Below are 8,199 nucleotides of genomic sequence, written 5' to 3' on the forward strand. Positions count from 1 at the left end.
TATACCCAAGTGCGTCTGGAGAAATCATCAATGAAAGTTAAGAAATACTTGCAGCCATAGAATGAAGCAACAGGAAGTGGACCACATAAATCACTGTGCACAAGCTGTAAAGGGGCTGAGGCGTGCCAAGAGGCATGTTTTTCAAAACTGTCCCGATGATGTTTTCCGAGTACACATCCGGAACAAACACCATCTCTGCAAGATACCATAGGAAGACCCGTCACCATATTTTCTTTACATAGATGCTGAAGGGAGCGATAGTTTAAGTGACCAAATCGCTCATGCCAAAGTTTGCTCACTTCATCATTATGAGCAACAAATACTGAGGGAAGATTTGATGACCCAAAGTTGTGAAACTTATACAACCTTGTGGAATCATCAGCAATACCAGTAGCTAGAATCTGTTTAGGATCTCTTAGATCCTTGATTACAACATCATGAGGTGAAAATTCAACAATTTTACCTTCACCTGAATGAGTTATATGATATACAGATAGAAGGTTGCAAGATAAGGTTGGAACACATAATACATCATTAAACTGACCATTGTCTAGATGAACAGTTCCAGTCCCTACAACATTAAGAGATCTATCATCACCAACATATATATTTTTGGTGTTACAATCATTTAAAGAAGAAAACATGGCTTTGTTTTTGGCCATGTGATAAGAGGCTCCAGAATCAATGAGCCACTCATGAGAATGAGAAGAAGAAGATACATTTAATGCATAACCAAACTGAGATGATTGACAACGACATGCAGAAAGTGCCATTCCTGAAGATGAAGTTGAAGTTGAATTTGAAGAATGCTCCACATGGATGTTATGTTTCTTCATTGCGGCTTCCAAGGCTTCCATCTTCTTAAAGCATTTAGATTCTAGGTGGCCATCTCGATTACAAAAGTTACAATGTCTATCAGTCTTCTTCCATTTGTTTTTATTGGTCTTATCATTTTGATGAAATGATCTTTCATTTTGAGGCTGAGTTTGCTTAGGACCCTTGTTTGGTTTAGGACCATTCTTTTTAGGATATGACTTCTTAGGATTCTTTGAATTTGGCTGCTGCTGGGCGGCTAACGCTTTCTTGGAAGAGTTTCCAAGATTAAGAAGACCAAGGTGTAAGAGTTTTTGTTGTTCTCTTATTAAAGAATCACAAAAAGAGTCAAAGGAAGGGGCCTTGTGGTCTTTTCCTTGACAAATGAAAGCTTCCCTTGTAGAATGGAAGGTGGAAACAAATACAGAGTAGGCTGGTCCCAACTTAGTAAGGATGGAATAAATAAGGTTACTATCTTCTTTCTTAACCTTAACACCTTCCAAGAGATATCTAAGGGTCTTGAATTTGGACAAGAAATCTTCAATGCAAGAAAAATTATTAGGATCCAATGTAAGCAACTCATTTTCAAGTTGATGGGCTCTAATTTCATTTTTAATCCCAAAAACTTTAGTGATTTGTTCCAATGCTTCATGAGGAGTATCAAGTTCTGCAATATGGAATCTAAGATCAGGAGAAATAGACATCCCTATCAAACCACGTGCTTGATCTTGTCTATTTTACCATTTTGCAGCCTTGTCTTCATCTTTCGGTTTCTTCTATTGGTCTGTGGCTATTCTGTAGAGACCTTTACTTCTAAGTAAATCTTCCATGTAGGATATCCATTGGAAGTAGTTAGTGCTGTCAAGAATGACTTGGCATGGACTTTCCATTTTAAAAAAAAACTGAAACTGAAGATGCTGAAAGTAAGTCTTCCAATGGATAGATCTCGAAAAATTAGGCTGTTTTAAAAAAAACAGCTCTGAAAAAGGCTTCCGGATGAAGAAGTTATGGCTTTTTGAAAAAAATTTGTTGAAGTTGCCGGCAAAGTGCGCGAATGTGCGGGAATGAAAAAAAACGGCCCCACAAAATGGAGATTTGAACCCAAGACCTCTACTCTCTTAAAATAGCTTTGAACCAATTGAGCTATACAAAAAATTTGAGAGAGAGAGAGAGAGGGGGGGGGGCCTTGGGTTGCGTGCTTGCCTTGAGAAAGCTCTTTTTTTCCTACAAAACAAAAACACAAAACCCAACACGAATATGCAAAGAAAAACGAACCTTACGGCTCGAAGTTAGCTTTAGCCGGAAACTAAATATTTTTCTCAATGTTTCTGATTTTCCAAGATCACACTAAGGTGCAGGGAAAAGAGCATACGCATGAGAAAAAAACTTCCTTTCTATTTCTGATTTGCCCAGATCGCACAGAGTCGCAGGGCAAAGAGCATACGCAGAAATGAAAGGTATAGATCCGGTAATAAAAAAAGGCTAAATAAACAGAAACCGAAATAACCAGAGAGAAAATAACAGTAAACTGCAGATAAACATTGTATACCTCTAGATCTTAAAAATGACGCAGATAGGGCTACCAGAAACCTTTTCGCGTGAAACGAAAGGGGTTCCTCACTGGAACAGATGCTCCGAACACAACAGAGCAGTCCTCTTGGCCAGAAAGCAGTCAGAAACAGTAGATCTAGGAAACGACAACCGCATGCAGTTCTACCGGCTTCAGATTTGGATCACCAACGGACGCGACCCTCAAATAGCTCTGATACCATGTAGGAATTTACAGGGTAAGTTCCTCAGAAAGAACACCAAAAGGACACTGCTCACAACCAGATCACAGATCAATACACCAGTATTTTTGACGTGGTTAAAACCCTCAAAGAGGGAAACAGTCCACGGCCTGAGCCAACGCGGCCACTTCAGGAAATTTATTAATCAAAGAATGAAAATTTACATAAGCTTCTCTCATGCACGGATTACCCGAACAATGACCCTCCATGCGCTTTAAATAGAACTCATGGACCAATCGGGTGTCAAGCCACGGATCAAGTGTCGGTAATACAGAGGAGAGAGTGAACCGTCGGATCACTACATATCGTGACCGTCGGATTGTAAGTTACAAAATGTACAACGGTAAAGAAACACACTTTACCTAACTCTATACTAGACCAAGTTGAACTTAACTATTTCCTATGTGTCGGAATATCCTAACAGAAGAGTGTGCAAAATAATCTTGTGAAGATGTTAGTACTAGGTATAAGGCAATAGAGATCAATATTATTGCAAGGGTTTCAAGCTTAGATCAAGTGGGAAAGACAATTGTGTCTTTCAGATTGAAATAGTTGTAATTTGTAAGAGATCAATTGCTCAATTTTTCTTTCAATAAAATTCTAATCAAGCAAAGGGTTTTCCTAGTTGGGTTCTCTAGAAAAAAAAAATGTTTAATTGTGTGTGAATTTGTCTTTAATTTTGTTCTATTATGCTGCAAAATTGAAGTAGAGAAATTATGTGTTTTAGTGAAAAGAAACTAGATTTTAGATTGTTCACTATAATAATTGCAAAATTTCAAGGAAATTCTACATGGTATCAAAGCAGTGAATAGAATTGACCAACACAAAGATTTCATATTTGAATAGCATATTTAGGTACCCTATCCTAAGGTTGTTGCATTGTGTGGACAGTCAGCCTATTCAAGCCTAAAGTCAGTCCAAAAGCAACATGCAAGCATTGAAAGCATTAGGGCCATTGGATGGTTATCAAGGAGAACTGATGATAGTTTATTGTAGGTTTGTCCTAGAAGTTTTTAGGGTAGCATTTAATAGATCCATGAGTGCAAATATATCTCAAGGAGTGGTTATGGATGAGGTCCGAGTTCTATCAAGTATTTGACAATGAGGCCTAGATATGCAAGGGAGATGAAGTTTATGGAAATATATTGCTAGGTGGAATATTGTCGTAGCAGTGTTTGGATAGATATATGAAGCAACCTAAGAATAGTAATTGTATGGACATTTAATGGTTGATTTTCTATCCCTGGCTCAGTCCAAAAGTTGATAGTGTTTGAGCCGTTTTGGAGGCCATGGGAAGTCCTTGAAGTCCTCATGTACAACGATCATTGGAGGACTAATGAATTGTTATGAGGCAGAGTCGTGGAACCCTAGTTCAGCGAGTTGTATATGGTTGAACCACTGATAATAGGGCAAATCCAGAATACCAAATGAGTATACTTCTTAGTGGAGCTCGAGGCTTTCTAGTGGGTAGATCAGTGAGCCAAATTTTAGGGACACAAAAGGAGTTGTGGTCATTGATAGTGGCAGATTATGGTCTTGCTAAACATTGTGGGAAAGAACATGTCTTCAAGGTAGGTTCTCTGAAAGAAATTCGGGAAGCCTTCTGGTTTAGAGGGAGAAAATTCAACAATGGATAACTTGGTAGAGTTGAAGAAAAATCCAGGTGGATGAGGCTCTCTTCCTCACTAAGACAGAGTGTTGAAAATATTAGTGAGAAAAGGGTTCCTTGATTTGTGCCTTAATCATAGGAGCCAAAACGAGTTCCTTCTTGTGCATGACTCGAGTTCCTAAAAAATAAGACATTCCCTATAATTAATAAGAGTACCTATAATTTAGGAATTATTCCCTAAAAATTAGGATGAGTTAGGATGTAATTAACTGATGTGTTGAAATTCAAAGTCAAGTTTTTTATTTTCTAGTGTGATTTGATTGAGTAAAAACACAAGTGATTGAGTTTCAAGTGGTTGACTTGGAATAGGAAGAGTTGCATGAGAAATTAAGTCATGCTAACTCAATAAATCACAAAATAATTCCTTAACTATAAAGATTACTAATTTTATCCATTCAGATTGCCTTTAAAAGGACGAACAAAGGCACAAATTTATTCATTGTTTTGGTGACAAAAAGTTGGTGTGACCAAGTAATATGAAGCACAAGATTGTTCATGGAGCTTGTGAGAGAAGATTGTGCAAGAGGTTTGTGCATAGGTTTTTACTAGGTAGAGGGAAAGAAAGATCAACAATATTGCAAGGGTTTCAAGCTTAGATCAAGCATGCAAGACAAGTGTGTCTTTGAAATTAAAATAGTTACATTTTGTAAGTGATTAATTGCTAAGTTTTTCTATCAATAAAATTCTCATCAAGCAGAGGGTTTTCCTAGTTGGATTCCGTAGAAAACGACGTGTTTAATTTTGTTTTGAGTGTGTCTTTACTTTTGTTCTATTTCGCTACTAATTTAAAGTAGATAAATTCAATGTTGTAGTGAAAAGAAACTAGTTTTCAGTTTTCAGATTGTTCACTATAAGAGTTGCAAAATTTTAAGAAAATTCTACATTTAGGGTTCAAGAACCTTCTTGTTATTCGTTGACCTTGATTAGACCTCAAGACCCATTACTTTATCACAAATAACCTAATCATGTAACCTATAGAACCCTTGTAGGAAAATAATAACCTATAGAGATCAAATTTAGTGCTTGGAGGTCTCCTCCATGGTGCTTGAGACTAAGATGCTAGATCTAGCATTGGAGGCCCTTGCTCCCTCAATTAATTATGGCCAAAAAAATCAAATGCATCCATGATGTTTAGGAATTCGTAATGACACCTATATTAAACTTATATGCCTAAGAATCCTTTGAGAGGGTTGTTGTCATGGTTTCGAAGTTATATGTATAGGTTGAGCTCTAGAGGTTTAAGTAAAGATTAAGGTTGTTGTCTACAAACTAAGTTTGCTTATATGCATATAAGTACATTTCTCATACAAAAAATATATTCATTGCTAGGGATAATTTTAAGATCCATACTTACCTTTTTTTTGTAATCTTGGTAGGACTACATCTTCATCATGTCCAACTTCTCATCCAAATTGGGGAGGGGGATAGCATAAGATTTGAACCCAAGACTTCTGGTTTGGTGAGACTTCATTTTCACGTCCATTGCCAATTGAGCTACCCCAAGTGGACAAGATCCATACTCACCTTTAGTGTAAAAACATTGATTAGTTTAATGAATTCTTAAATTTCCAACCATAAAATATATTCTTATAAAAATATTCATATTTCTAATGGCTTCGTATAGTTTCTCTAAAAATTTGGCTATTTGTAGAATTAAGTACATTTATCAGTTAAAATTTGTGTGAATCAATTAAGAAAATGTAAAATTTTCATATATAAATATATACATGTAAAATTAACCCATATAAAATATACATCCCATTAAATTCCCTCATTCATGGCCTTTGCATCCCACTACAAAGATCCTGTGTGGGTTCAAAGATTCATTTAAAGCTTTTGAACTCAAGATTTTTTCATAAAATTGTAAGGTATTTGTTTCCATTCTTTTATTGATTGCCCAATCCTTAAAACCCATCCATTTTCTTGTGTGGTGGATTGAGAATATGTTTATGGTGCTTAAGTTTGAGAAGTTATCTTTAGAGATTAAGGTTATCATTTCCCTACCCCAAAGATGGTTAAAGGCTTCATGTTGTTATTTCATTGGCATAACTGTGGTGAACTAATTGCTATGTACAAAACAATTTAATGTCAACCATGTGATAATCCTAATCTGAATACCCCATTAGCATGGTATTATGTCACATTTATAGTGTGAAAGTAATAAGAATATTGGTTTAGTCCCCTTCTCAATATTCAATAATTAGTATTAGAGCCATTTAGTAATAGCCCAACCACTAAAAGGAAGATCTCACAAGAAAAGTGGCAAGTGAGGATGGTTCATTCTCAATATGACCTCCTCTATCTAACGAGACAAACTTTACTTTTGGAAAATCATAATGAAGACCTACTTGATGTCACTTGGCATGGTTATTTAGAAAATTGTGTTGAATGGGTATTAAAACCCAAAAAAAAATCCAATTGATGAAGTTGGTAAGAAATGCTACTACAACAATGCTAAGGCTATCAATGCAATCTTGGGTGGACTTGTAGGAATTTGTCAAAGTGATGTAGTATGAGTCAACTATAGAAATGTCAGACACACTAGTAAACAATTTTGAAGGGCATACCAAGGCTAAAAATGTCAAACTTCATGTTTAGAGGATGCAATATGAAAACTTGAGAATGAGTGAGGGCGAAAACATAGGTAGTTTCCTTCTTAAGGTGGATGAAGTTGTAAACACAATGAAAGTTTTCAGTGATCAAATTAATGATGTTGTAGTAATAGAAAATGTGTTGGATCACTTTCTTCTAGATTAAATGCCAATGTATCCTCCATAGAAAAAATACCAATGGAAAAATTGACTATAAAAAGTATTCATGAAATACTTACTAAGAAAATGAAAACAAATAAGAATTATCCAAAATTCAGAGAAGCTTCCTTCAAAATATCAAACAAATCAAAAGAATATCACAACTATAGTGATGCAACCATATTCCAAATGAGGAGAAAGCAAACTTGGCAATGAAGCTATAAAAAGGAAAGTTAAGTTACCATTCAAAACATAAAATAGGGAACTTTGGTTTTCATGCACAATTGGTTGAATTTTATGAAAATCTCGTGCCTGCACATTTTCCTATGCATTAAAAAGAAACAAGATAACAAGTATGGTTGAATTCCACTAGCAGCGGATAGTATTTTATATATAGCTATTTTTTATAAATTTATAAATCCATACTGAGATGGCCATGTTGGGTGGTTTAGAGCGTTCTATCACTAGTCCTCTGTAGTTCTCATTATTTAAGATTCAATGATTATCTATCGGTTTTAAATTAACTATTGAAAATGTATTTCCGGGTATGAAATGTAATGGTAAGCATTTGTTATCCTAAAATTCGAATATATATCGAAACTATGACTTGATAGCAAATCACACCCACCATTTCAGCAAACTAATCATTAGCGAACTATACCTACATAAGAAACATACATATGGTATCTACCCAAAAGGTTAATGAGGTGAGTTGCCTTTAACATATTTAGTGGAGGAAGTACCTTGATATTGAATCCATTCAGCTCTGAATTGAGTGTGAATCATTGTCATCTATACATGAATCTAACGTGGATCTCAATCCCTGGGCAGCGGAGAAGGTACTGTGTGTATTTTCGTTCCAATCTCATTCAATTCAAATCATTTGCATTTACACTCAAGGCATGTCTCCTTTCGGCTCTTGACAAGGTGAGTTATTCGAGTGTTACTTCCTATTAATACATATATACATTTGTCAATCGTCATTAATTTGTGGTATTATAGTTCATAGATTTCATGTAATGATTTTTTCAAAAGACAGAGATTTTACATTGTAATGTATTGTAATGTGTCTTGTTGAACTGAGGATTCACTTGACTAAGCGACGATGTTGTTAAGATTGGTTAGCTAACTTGCGTGAGTAAGATCAACCTGCCTATGCTTCCCTTAATGAAAAGCA

This window comes from Pinus tabuliformis, chromosome 1_1 (genome assembly GCF_031772625.1).
Source record: "Pinus tabuliformis cultivar Carrire ecotype Pingquan chromosome 1_1, CPIR1, whole genome shotgun sequence".
Classification (NCBI taxonomy): domain Eukaryota; kingdom Viridiplantae; phylum Streptophyta; class Pinopsida; order Pinales; family Pinaceae; genus Pinus; species Pinus tabuliformis.